The 13571-nt window shown below is 45.2% G+C and overlaps 1 pseudogene; it reads right to left on the bottom strand.

Moving 5' to 3' along the window:
• Positions 1 to 9557: 9557 nt before the first annotated feature.
• LOC124652692 lies at positions 9558 to 12020 on the bottom strand (annotated as a pseudogene).
• Positions 12021 to 13571: the final 1551 nt, after the last annotated feature.

Here is a 13571-nt window from a genome sequence, read left to right on the forward strand (position 1 = left end):
GATAATGGCAATATAGTGACAAGGTGGACTAAAATGTTGAGCCTACAACCAAGCACAAGTTCTTGGCTGTAGCCTCGGGGGCTACTCCCATCGGGAACGCTGTTCGCGTGCCCGATGAAATTAACAAAGGAAAAATAGAACAAGCAAGAGAGTATATTTCGAGTTATCATTAACTCTCCATATACTCCCATCGGGAAAGCAATATAAGTCATATTTGACTCAATAAAATGTGCCATTCCAACAGCCGGAAAAGCACTCGACAATATATTCTCAGAACGCCGAAGTTGCGATCAATTTCTGAATGCCGCAAAATTGCGAAGGTAAGACCCCAGACCTATTACGCATTGGGCGTGGCATCGCCGAAGACTGCGCTCTGCTACTTTTATCCGTATCAACGAGATACGAAGAAAAATCTAACGGACGCGTTAGGTACTCGATAAATTTAAGCGGGACTCGACGGAATGGTAAGACCTTAAGCGGCGCTCGTCGAAGTTTACACCGGTATCCCGAAATCATGTCCGGGGACGTGATTTTGAAGTAGGTTTTTGCGGATTGCCACTAGAGCGGTTAACTAGTACACGATCCGTCGGATGAACTAGCCCCAACTACCAATATCCCTGTACAATATAGAATTTTATGAGAAAGAGTATGAAAGTTAGAGCTTTCGAGTAAAAATAAACGAGTGGAGATTTTCCTTGATTCTAATGATTCAAGCAAAATCTCGGGGCTACCGACATAGGCATCCCAAATGGGCCCGCCTCATATAGTACCCGGGGTTTATTGAAGGCCCACTACCCGAAGAATAAGAAGACTCGAGAGCCCAAGATGTATTTAAGGAAAAGATAGAATTGTAATAGGAAGTGTTATTTGGCGGGATGAGTTAGAAACCGTCCCGGACTATGTAATCCTTGTATAGCACGAATCCCTCGGCTCCACCTATATAAAGGAGGGGTCGAGGGACGAGAAGATCATCGAATCATTGTCTACAAACCCTAGTTTTCATATTCGTCGAGTACTTTTCGGCTGAAACCTTCGAGATCTACTTGCCCTCTACTTCTAACTAAACCCTAGCCTATAATCCATAGGCATTGACAAGTTAATCCCTTGTCAGCTGGTCTTCGAGGAAGGCTCCTCGGGGGACGAGGCTCCGCCAGCTGCGGCGGCCAATGACTTCATCCCGCTCCTCGTTGAGGAGGATGTTGGGGCCCTGGGTGCTGCTGGTCATTGGCGACGGTTCCTCTGATGAGGAAGGGCCGCTGCTGGCTGACGATGCTGCTGACGCTGCGGCCTTCCATGTCGTGGCTGAGGAGGATTACCTGCATGCCCCAGACCCTCTCATGGATGTCCTGGATGCTGAAGACCTGGAGGATCATGTCAGGCCGGATTACATGGATGTGTACATGCCGTTCGTAGACCTCCGACACTTTGACATCCTCTCCTACGCCTTTGTCGACCCACCCCTACCCAATCCTCACGACCTCATGCTGCAAGCAGCAGATCTTGGTTGTGGTCCCAATCGAGTCTACCTCTACCCTTCCTCTCGAGGTGCACGCGTCGCTGTTTTCTCCTCCAACTTTGATCGTGAGATGGCCGTGGCTCATGGCCCTTATCTGGGAAGAGATGTCTCTGTATTTTTTGAGCGCCATGAGGAATCTGACAATCGGTTTGTCTTTGAACATGAAACCATGGTTGTCTTGTCTATCACCGAGTACCCGGTGGAACAGTGGCATAGGCACCAAATCACTCACTCCTCTGGCCCCTATGTTTCACAATATGATATAATGATGGATATTGCTGCGTAATGTCTTATCACCCAACCAAACATCCTCCTAAAATCTAGTATTTGAACCATCACCCCCCCTTAAAATGACCTCGTGCAAAGAAATCATCTTTCACATGCATAATCCCCTTCCAAGAAGGTGAATCAGATGGTTTCACTTGAACTCGAGATAATGTTTTTTTGTGATAGATACTTATTTTGGAGTAACTCCTGCCATACCCCTTTCTCATTCAACAACTTAAAAAGCCATTTACTAAGAAGGCATTTATTTTTAAATCTAGCACCTCAAAACCAAGCCTCCCCTTGATCTTTTGGCCAACATATTATATTCCACCTAGTTAGTATATATTTTCATTTTTCTTCATCTTCTTGCCAAAAGAACCTCGATCGATAAAAATCAAGTCTCTTCAGAACCCCTTTTGGAATCTCCAGGAAGGATAACATAAACATTGCAAACTTGTCAAGACAGAATTGATCAAGACAAGTCTATCCCCATAATAATTTCTCATAGACCCTGTGTCATAGTAGCATTAATCATCCAATGGAATAGTTGAAGATTCAAAGTAGGCAACTAAAAGGATATACGTCAAGAATCAAGCAGCTACCGCTACTAAGAACATTTCAAGTTTCTCATCAAAGGAAAGAACAATTCAATTATGAGAAAATGATAATATTCTCAGAAAAAGAGAAAATGATAATATGAATCTGATTCACAGGGGAGAGATTACACCGAGGCTTGTTGCGCTTCGTTGAAGCGGTGGCTGCCGCACCATCCCAGCCTGCGCTTGGTCCGGCAGCACCACCGTTCACTAGCGGCATTGCGAATCTCTAGCTCCTGCCCACGGAAGAACTCCAACGGTGAACTCCTGACCTGCTACATCTTCTGGAAATATGCAACATGGATATGGCGAGAGCATCATGCCCCAAGCATCAGAACAACTTAAACCAACATGATATAGTGCAAAAAGGAGGGAAAGGATTGAAGAGGTTTAGGAGTACAGAGTAAGCAAGGAACTGAAAAGAGTAGAATAGAGACAAGTTGTCCTTGTTTGTAACACCAGAAAGGCAAGCATCATCTACCTGAACCTATGAAGCAAGTCGTGTGCATCTATTGATGCAGAGGTTGGGGCTATGCTCCTTTATCGAAAAAAAAAACCTGAACCTAACCGTCTGCATCTTCCTCAAGTCTTTTGTCACCTGCTCCCGATAGGATCGATTGATATATCTAAGTATCCACTAATGTAATTTTGCTTTTCTCAGAGTGAAGAAAGCAAACTCAATGTGTGGGATTAGTGTAAAGTAGGGGAATGGGGGGATTTTGGCAAAGGGAGGGGAAAGTTACTCGTTTCTAGGTGCGTGGCGGTCAAATTTCAGGTGGAACCATTCCAAATCTTAGTGGGGCTAAAGAAAACCTTGCAGGAACACCAAAACATGGTGGAACCCTCGTCTACAAGCTTTGCGGCGCATTTAGTTGCTGCAAATGACAAGATGACGACAATTAAGGAAGCATCATCCTTGCTGGGCTACTGTGTATCAAACAACAACGTTTTGCTGCTTGTAGTTGGATTGCTACCTCTCCAGGATATCTAGCTATCTCTCTAGGATATCTTGATTAGCAGTTCTGAGTTCATGAGTAGAGTTTCTTGTATGTTGCAGGTTTGCAGCACCATGGTAATTGTTGGGATGCTTTATTATAGCTTTGCTTTATCTACTGTGAGAAGTGGTAATTTGTATCGAGCGAGTTCTCATCTTAGGAAAATGCAGTTTTGATTCATGCAGAAAATTTTTGCCATTGCAGAGATGCAGTGCAAGGAAACCAAGGGTTTTAACAATAGTATTACTTCGGTGAGAATCTTCTCCCCGTGTATCCTCTATGTGCTCTGTTAATCATAACTAAACTTACTAGAATGAAAATAAGAGCACGTTATAAACTAGAATGGCATGCAGTGATTCCACTTAAGTTGCCCGTGGTGCAATAGTACTTCGGTACACATCAATCAACTATATATTCGTTGAGAAAATTATGATAATATCTAGCATTAGAATTTGAACTTTGCTATGATAGATCTATCCTAGAAGTCTCCATTCTAATTAAACAATTTCTTCATGCAAGCTCTCAGGTAGATCCAATTTTTCTCAGGAAAAATACCGTTTGTTCTACAGGATAAGGATCCTTGCAAATATGTCGTTACTGTAAGGTTGTCTAGAATTCCACTTTAAAGAAGGCAAACATGATTTAAACACATAAGCTTCTTGATCCATCAGACTTGTTTCTTCTTGTTAGAACCAGCATCAGCTTGTTGCTCACTTTCATTTTTGGAGGCATTCTCAGCGCTACCTGCAGCCTGAAAATGGCAAATGTCAAAGAATTATTAGAATGCATGATCCTACGTAGTATTGTGCCCCTGATTCAGAGCTGCCAATCGTTGCATTGAAGCTTTGAGCTCGCTAGTTGGCACGCTGGTCAATATGAAGGCATCCATGCATGACCGTCTCTGATTACTTGTCTCGTGATGGAACATGTTACCCACAATACCCAACTGCTGCTTTGAGATCTACTCTACATACCAGCTAGCTAGATTACTTGTCTTACTCACTAGTCACTATGACTGCAGCTTACGAAAAACGGAATATTAGAATTGAAAGAAAGGGCAACAAGCATGCCCAATCAACATACAGGTTAAAACTGGTTCAAGTTAATAATTAATCAGTAGAAAAGATATACTCCCTTGATCCATAAAATAATGTGGGAGATTTGTCGTCTAAATTTAGATATATCTATACACAAAAGTGTGTCTAGATACATCTAAATTTAGAAAAACTTGTGACACCCCTTTTATGAATAGAGGGTAGTATATACCTATATATATATATATGCAAGAAGTATATGTGCATTTAGTAGTCCAACTAAGAATTAATATGCTTGATAAGAAAAAATAGGGCACCTTTAGGCTAGGGCGTGGCCATGCCATGAAGTAGGGGTGCAGCCATCCACTGGAGCTGCAGAAGTCTGCCAAGATTAGTGAGTGGCGCGTGGTGTTGTTGCCTTCCCGGAGCGTGTCCTTGATGCGAACGGCAAGGTAGCGGATGCCGTTGTGCTTGTAGCCCACGGAGAGCAGCACGACGCCGGCGGTGACATCGTAGATCTTGCGCACATGGCTGCGAGTCGCCGGGACGGGCAGCAGATCCACCTCATCCGAAGCGTCCACCCTCCACTGCCGCTCCCATGGCGACGACGACGACCCGTCCTCCTTGAGCAACCAAACACGCATGTCGAGCTTATGGTCATGCTCGGCTGAGACGGCTACGAGGCAAGTCGTGCCATCCTCCGTATCCCCTAGGGCGTAGGACGATAGGTGGTTTAGGTTGTCGGGGAGGGGCACGTGGGAGAACTCCATGGAGGCGACGTTGAACGAGGTGAGCACCGCCGCGTGGGTCCTCCGCCAACCGCATCATGGCGAAGGATGGAAGCGACATCGCGGTCGGAGCAGCGAATTAGCGCGCGGTGGAAGGATGTGATGTCGCCGTCGATAACCGATAGGAAGTAGCCCAGCAGCGGAGCCGGCGCCATGATGCGGTTGGCGGCGGAAGAGGAGGAGACGACGTTGCGCAACCGCCGATAGGCAAAGGCGGCCCTGACGAGCGAGGGCAGCGACGTGATGCGGCCTACGATCTCGGCGAGCATGTCGTCGCCCAGCGACATGAGGGTAGTGGGTTCTCCGGCCTGGCGCTTGTGGCTGCGCGGGGTTGCCATCTGACCGCCCGCGCGCCGAATTAGTTGCGGTGGCTACACTAGCTAGCCTTGCTAGACGCTCGGAGGGGGAAGCCGCCGGCGAGGCGCGCGCGGCGGTGCTTGATCTGATGCGGCTGGCCGGGAAAGGATCTCGTGCGTGCGTGAAGGAGAGTAGGCGTACGTGACTCCTTCCTTCCTGGTGCGAGTCCTGCTCCTTGACGTGTACGTTGCTTTCCCTGAGAAAAATCTCCGAGAGTCTCGTGCGAAAACCTATGTATCTCTTGAGCTTCTAGAGAGTCCTGTTCGAAATTTTAATCTCTTGAGCTTCTAGAACTAGAAATCAATTCCTGCGTGACCCTGTTAAAATATGTTGTAATACTTTTTCATTACCACAATTCCTACTACATATATAGTATACCTTTGTTCAAAAATAAGTGTTTCACTTTTATCTAAATGGAAATCTATCTACACGCATTTTAGTTATAGATAGATCTGTATCTAAAAAAAAGTTGATACACACATATTTTTTGATCGCATGTCGCCAAAAAGATCAAACAAAGAAGTACACAGTCGATAGAAAGATAAACGCTAGATAATCCGGCACAGCCTAAAAAGCCTGAAGACGCCTATTATGCTGCCACCCATGTTGGGAAATAAACTCCTTCGTCGTGTTCTCCAATCGTGTAGACACCTCCGTACAAAGGTCGCGATCCTCCAAACGCTGGAGTGGCGACCATGAACGGAGCAAAGTCGTAGCGCGGTAAACAACCTGCAAAAGAGAAGAATTCTTGTCATTAAAAACCTTGTCATTTCTACATAGCCAAAGCGACCATATAACAGCAATCGCACCCATCCTGATAAGCGTTTTATACCTAGTTTCAACTCCGTTTAGCCAATTGCCGAAAATGTTTGCAACGGTACGGGAAGGATATAGGGTAGAACCTATCTGAATGATTGACCATATAGACCTAGCAATTCGACAGCTGAAGAAGAGATGTTTTATTGTCTCATTTTCATGACAGAAAACACATTTCGTACAGCCATGCCAATTGCGTTTGGCAAGGTTATCTTTAGTGAGAATCACACCCCAACGAAGATACCATGCAAAGACTTTTGTTTTCAGAGGTATCTTCATCTTCCAGATGGATTTGTTATTAACAACCGGTTGATTAGGTAAGATTAAAGCTTTATACATGGAACTAACCGAGAATTTACCATTCTTGGTAAGATTCCAACGAAATTCATCGGCCCCCTGAACCAGCTGGATTGAAGCTAACCGTTGTAGCAATTCATTCCATGAAGCCAGCCTGGGACCAATGAGCGGGATATTGTTCTCGAAGAGTAGTTGCACCCAACCACCTATCCTCCCAGAACCTTATCTCAGACCCATTCCGAATGGAGAATGAACCGAATGAGAAGAAGTGCTTTTTAGTGGCCATGATGCCAGCCCAAAAATGTGAATCACCAGGTTTCCATATAACCTGAGATATTGCTTTCGAGCCCATATACTTTTTCCGCAATAGTTGTTGCCACAGACCATCCTCAGTTAATAACCTGGCCAGCCATTTTCCCAGCAAGGCCCTATTTTTAACTTCAAGATCATGAACTGCAAGTCCACCTTGATCCTTTGGTCGGCAGACAACACTCCATTTGGTTAACCGGTATTTTTTCTTTTCATTATCCCCTTGCTAAAAGAATCTTGATCGGAAATAATCCAACCTATGCAAGACTCCTTTGGGCAATTGGAAGAAAGAAATCATATACAGTACCATATTTGTCAGTACTGAATTTATGAGAACCAATCTTCCTCCAAGGGATAATAATTTACCTTTCCAACTACTCAGGCGTTTCTGGAGTCTCTCTTCCACATTTTCCATTCGGCCAGCGTCAGCCTCCGATAATGAATCGGAATGCCCAGATAGCTAATTGAAAAACTCCCGAGGCCACATCCGAAAAGCTCGGCATATTGGTTGGCATCGTCTTTAGCCTCACCGAAACAGAACAATTCACTTTTATGGAAATTTATCTTTAGACCGGACAACTGCTCGAAAGCTGAAAGAATTAACTTCAGATTCATTGCCCTGTCCAAATCATGATCCATAAATAAAATTGTATCGTCGGCATATTGAAGGATAGATAAGCCCCCATCCACCAAATGGGGAACCACTCCTTCAATCTGGCCATCAACTTTATCCCTCTCGATTATAATAGCTAGCATATCTGCCACAATATTAAATAATATTGGAGATAGGGGATTGCCTTGCCTCAACCCTTTTTTTGTCTGGAAGTATCTATCAATGTCATCATTGACTTTGATTGCAACACTTTCTCCAAAAACAAAGTTATTAATCAGAGCACGCCACTCATCAGAAAAGCCTTTCATCCTGAGTGTTTGTTGTAGAAAGAACCATTTAAGCTTATCATAGGCTTTCTCAAAGTCGATTTTGAGTATTATTCCATTCAACTTTTTACGGTGCATCTCATGAATTGTTTCATGCAAAATGACAACACCATCTAGGATGTATCTACCTTGCATAAAAGCAGTCTGAGATGGAAGCACCACATGATCAGCCACCGAATTCAGTCTAATAGTCGCCACTTTGGTAAAAATCTTGAAGCAAACATTTAGAAGACAAATTGGTCTAAATTGCTGAATCCATTCCGCGTCCATCACTTTTGGTAAAAGAATGATCTCACCAAAATTGATACGAAACAGATCCAGTTGACCCTTATGAAGTTCACTAAAGAGTTCCATTAAATCTACCTTAATTATATCCCAGAAGCTTTGATAGAATTCCGCAGGAAAGCCATCCGGTCCTGGTGCCTTATTGTGTTCCATTTGGAAAACCGCTTTCCTAATCTCTTCCTCGGAGTAGGGAGAAGTCAGAAGCGCATTTTCCTGTGGAGACACTTGAGGTATATCATCAATCCTGGACTCGTCCATAGATATATCAGATCCTCAGGGGCACCAAACAGACCCTTATAATACGATGTAATATAGGACTTTAGTTGTTCATGACCTTCAATCACGCCCTCTTCCTGGACTAGAGAGTGAATGAGTTTCTTTCTGTGTCTACCATTGGCTACACTATGAAAGTATCTCGTATTCGAATCTCCTTCCAACAAAAATTGGGCTTTGGATCTTTGGTACCATTTGAGTTCCTCATCCCTTAGTAGACCAGCTAACGTTGCATTGAGTTAACTTTTAAGTTCAATCACATACGTAGTCAATGGCCGTACCTCAGCGAGTGCCGTTGTTGCCGCTGCAGTAGTAGCGGCCTCGTCTTCGAAGAAGGTACTAGTACTTCTACAACGAGTCTTTGTGTACTTTGATGATGGACTGACAAACGAGTTGATTTCACCAATAGCTTATACCTTTTTTTGTGTTCTCTGGATGCATTCTCGCAGTGGCTAATTTGTTCAATGGCTGCCATTTTGAACAGATTGTATGATCTCTCCAGCCTTAATCAACATGTGCAGATGTACTTTGTTTTAATGTTGCAATGGTTTTTCTGCTCAACTATAGATTTGTGGCAACCTGTACGTAGGTGTCAACCCAATCTTGTTACCTGAGATTGTTTTTGAGTTTCAAGTGTTTCTCCTCAGCTCCTGCCTTTTTACCATATGCTACGGGTGCTAGTACGTGGCACTTTACTATTGATACTGAAGTGACGACCAGGCCAAGTCAATGCTATGAAAACAGTTAGTATACTATATCTAGATACATCTACTTTTAGGGCAATTATTTTAAACCGTGTACATATTATTGGTGAAATCGTGACACGTACACTATATACATCAAAATCAAAAGATATATAATGCATGCTTCCGATGTTGTTGTGGTCAGACGAGGCGTACAGCTCGCCATGGAGGCCACATAGCCTGGAGTAACAACTAACGACACCGAGCTGATTAGGATGCAACACCATATTGCCTTACATCGGGAGGAAACTACTCTTCTCTGGCACTAGTACACAAGTAATATCGGCATGCTATGGATACATGATACCTATAAATAAAAGCCACATATAAACAAAAGGACGGCTACCGAGGATACTCTGCGGATAGCAAGAACTCTTCTTCCATGCTATATTGTCTGCTTGATTCTTTTGTATTCCGAGGAAGAGATGGAGAAGTTTGGGAGCTCGTTGCAGCACCATTCTCCTCGGTTGCGTTGACCACTGCATTACCTAAGACATGCATCTTGGATGCTTGAAGACTTTCTAGTGTCAACTCCACATTTCTCATGGTTGGACGATCCTCTCCTGATAAGTTTACGCATGCCAATGCAAGCTTGGCCACTTCTTCCACTACTTTGCTTTCCGAGTCCACAACTTGTGGATCTAGTATCTGAGCCAAATTTCCTTCTGCAAACAAGGTAGCAAAATGTCCAACAAGGCCACCACCTTGAGAAGAAAAATATGAGAATGGCTTCTTTCTAGTTATCAGTTCTAGGAGCATGACACCAAAGCTGTAAACATCACTTTTCTCAGTTAGCCTCCCTGTGCTGAGATACATAGGGTCCAAATATCCTCTTGTGCCTTGTACAATTGTTGTTACGCCTGTTTTATCCACTGGAATGTACCTTGATGCTCCAAAGTCTGCTACCTTTGCTGCTAGAGTATCATCCAAAAGTATGTTAGAGGACTTGATATCTCTATGAATAATTGGTGTTGATACAGTCATGTGAAGATAGGCTAGTGACTTGGCTGTCTCAGTTGCTATGCGCAACCTATCATCCCATGACAACGATATAGGTTCATTGGTGTGCAGATGATCGGAAAGGGTCCCATTGGATATGAACTCATAGACCAACATTGGGACTTCCGTTTCAAGGCAGCAACCGTAGAGTTTTACAACATGTCTATGATTGATTTGCGATAGGATAGCAACCTCGTTGATGAACTCATCAATCTCCTTTTGAACAACCATCTTTGGTTTCTTGATGGCGACGACATGGAGATCCGATAAAATCCCCTTGTAGACGATGCCATGCCCTCCGCCACCAAGCTCCCGAGTTTTGTCGAAATTGTTTGTTGCCTTCTCCAGCTCCGCCAAGGATATGATCATTCTTTCTGCAATATCAGCTCTTTGAGATACCAGTTGTTGCAACAGTCGGCCACGATTTTGCTCAAAGAACTTCCTCTTCAGCATTTCTTTTCTTCGACGTTTAAGCTTTTGCGTCAATACGAATGCAATGAGAACCAAAAGAACAGCTCCTGCCGCACTACCAACTCCAATTCCGATGGTTAAACCTGAAACTGTATGCACCCATGGTTATTGGTAATGCCAATGTTTAAGGCAGCATTCGAAGATGCATATTCATGCAGGCGTGCTCACCTGTTGCGGACTTGATGCAACCACCGGGTATGGTGTGGTTGCCCTGAGTTCCCCGAGGACACCGACAGTAGAACGTTCCTGCCGTGTTTGTGCACTCGCCGAAGCAGCCGTGTTCTTCTGGCTGCTCGCACTCGTCCACATCTAGACCAATTTAGAGCTTAAATAAACTGAAGAGGCACTATACTTAAGCGTACCTATGGCGATTGGCGATTATCCAATCTACATACCTTGGCATCCACCGTCGCCGGCGATGTACGGGTTGCCGGCGTGACCCGTGTAACAGTGGCAACTGTAGCCTCCGTCCGTCCCCGGCCTGCAGTTGCTGTTGCTGCTCTTGCAGACGTCGCGGGTCACGTAAGAGGGGCACGTATCGCCGGGACGGAGTGCATCACCCTGCTCATCTCCGGCGACCTCGACCGCCCAGTCCAGCTGAACCGGAACCTGCGTCTCTTCTTCCAAGATAAAGCGCTTATAGAACCACCCCTTCTCCGACACCACCACGCGCGTGGTCGCCCACATCTCGTCCACCGTGCGGTTCTGCCCGAACCATGTCAGCCGCGCGTTGAAGCTCAGGCGCCAGAAGTCGGTCTCCGCCTTGCAGCAGCCTTTGCCGAAGCTGCACACCGTGAGACCGACAGGATACTCCATATGGTCGGCGGCGGTTGTGCAGATGGAGGCGCAGCCGCTCCGGGTGAGGTTGGTGTGCCCCTCCACCAGCGTCGCCACCACGTTGCAGCCGGTCACCACCAGCTCGTTGTAGGCGGAGAGCGTGTAGGGGCCGCCGTCCCCGAGCCCGCCGCCGAAGCTCCCGCCGGTGCCGGTGCCGTTGGCCTCGTCCTCTATTTTCATGCCGCCGGTGCGGATGACGCGCAGGGTGGAGTTGTGTGGCCAGATGTGGTCGACTTGGAGGGTGCCGTCGCCGATCAGCAGCGGGCCACTGGTGCTGCTGACGCAGGTGAGGTTGAAGCCCGGCCAGTAGCAGCCGGAACCCATGCCGAACGGGTACGGCACGGCCACCTTGCCACAGATGCGGGTGCAGTTGTCCAGCGGCGGAGGAGGAACCACGATATCAGCCGCCGCCGAGACCGAAAGCTGCAACGCCACCGCCAACGCCACCGCCAGCACCAGCGCTAAACCTGCTACCGAGATGCTAGCTACCGGCGCCATTAGTTGACACAGTGATCGATAGCTTCCGCTTGCTTGCATGCGACTCATCTGAGAGTTACAATGTTTCTACTGTTGCCAAGACATGTGATTAACTAACTACAGGAGTACATATATGCAGCTAGCACAATCCCTACGTTTTATATTGATCCATGTATATTTACAAATATTCTAGTGTGTAGTACATATCTAAACAGAGTCCGAGGATGGCTTTGCTATAAAGCTAGCAAAGTTATATGCGCGGGCAATGTCTTAGTCAACTGTTCATTTTATTTATTTTTCGGCCTAATCTTGTGTTTCACGCAATTGCGTTTGAAACATCATATTTCCTGACATGCAAAAACCTAGTACTCTTCTTCCATTGTCTAAGGTTTATACAGATTTAGATGTATCTACGTGCTAGTGTCTAGAAACATCTAATTTTAACAAATCTAAGACAATTTTCATAGAACTAAGAGAGTAATATAATTATGTTAAAAAACTATACTCCATATCAACGATTCTACCCTTTTGACCAAAGCAAATTGTTGCCTTTTGGGCAGAGAGTGGCTCTTTGGACCAGTGGCATGCTCTCCTTCTTTTCGGCGTCTTGGTTTGACTTTTGATTTTTTTTTCTTGGTGTCACCGTTCAGTTCATCTATCAATACGAGGTATTCCATGGCTTTCGTGTTAAGCATCTATGTAATTTAGTCCATTTGACCAGGGAAGAGATAAGGTAGGACGCAGCCACGTCTTACCGCTCCACCCTGCATGTGTCACCACCGTGTTATAGTGTTTCTATTAGATTATTGTGAAAAGAATAAGCGAGACAAGACCATAGACTAAGTAAAAATTGCAAGCATGAACCGGTAAGCGGTGAATAAAGTAAATACGGATATACTTGCTGACTAGAATGGCAGACTTGCTACACAAGTGATGAACTGCTCGTCCGGTCGCAATGAAAACCTTATCTCTGAATTGTCAGGATTTGGGTAACGCCCCGACAGTTTGTGCGTTTTCGAATGTTCGAAAGGGATGTGACCCACAGGTGATTTTCTTGTCAGAGACTCATCTTGATACCTACCCGGTAGAGTGCTTACGACGACAGTTAAAGATGGACTTTAAAAAAATTAATCCCAGCGATGGAAGAAGTGGTGGTGTGATTATGCTTTGGAAAAGAGAGGTGGTTGTGCAACAACTCTTCCCAGCTCCAAACTACATTGATGTTAAGATTTTGGAGAATGATGGCAGGGAGTGCAGGCTAACTAGAATGTATGGTGAGCCTCGAGGGCAGGATAAATATAAAACATGTGATAAGTTACGGGAACTGAATGGCCAATATGATCTCCCTTGGGTGCTCATTGGGGATCTTAATAAGATTATGTTTTCCCATAAAAAAGATGGTGGAAATCCTAGACCACAAAGGTATATGCAGGCATTCCGAGATGCACTTACTGACTGCAATCTTGATGATCCGGGTTTCATTGGTGACCGGTATACTTGGAAGCGTGGCAGAATCTGCGAAAGACTGGATCGTGCAATAGCTAATAATACTTGGTCCAACTTATTTCCTGG

This window comes from Lolium rigidum, chromosome 5 (genome assembly GCF_022539505.1).
Source record: "Lolium rigidum isolate FL_2022 chromosome 5, APGP_CSIRO_Lrig_0.1, whole genome shotgun sequence".
NCBI lineage: Eukaryota > Viridiplantae > Streptophyta > Magnoliopsida > Poales > Poaceae > Lolium > Lolium rigidum.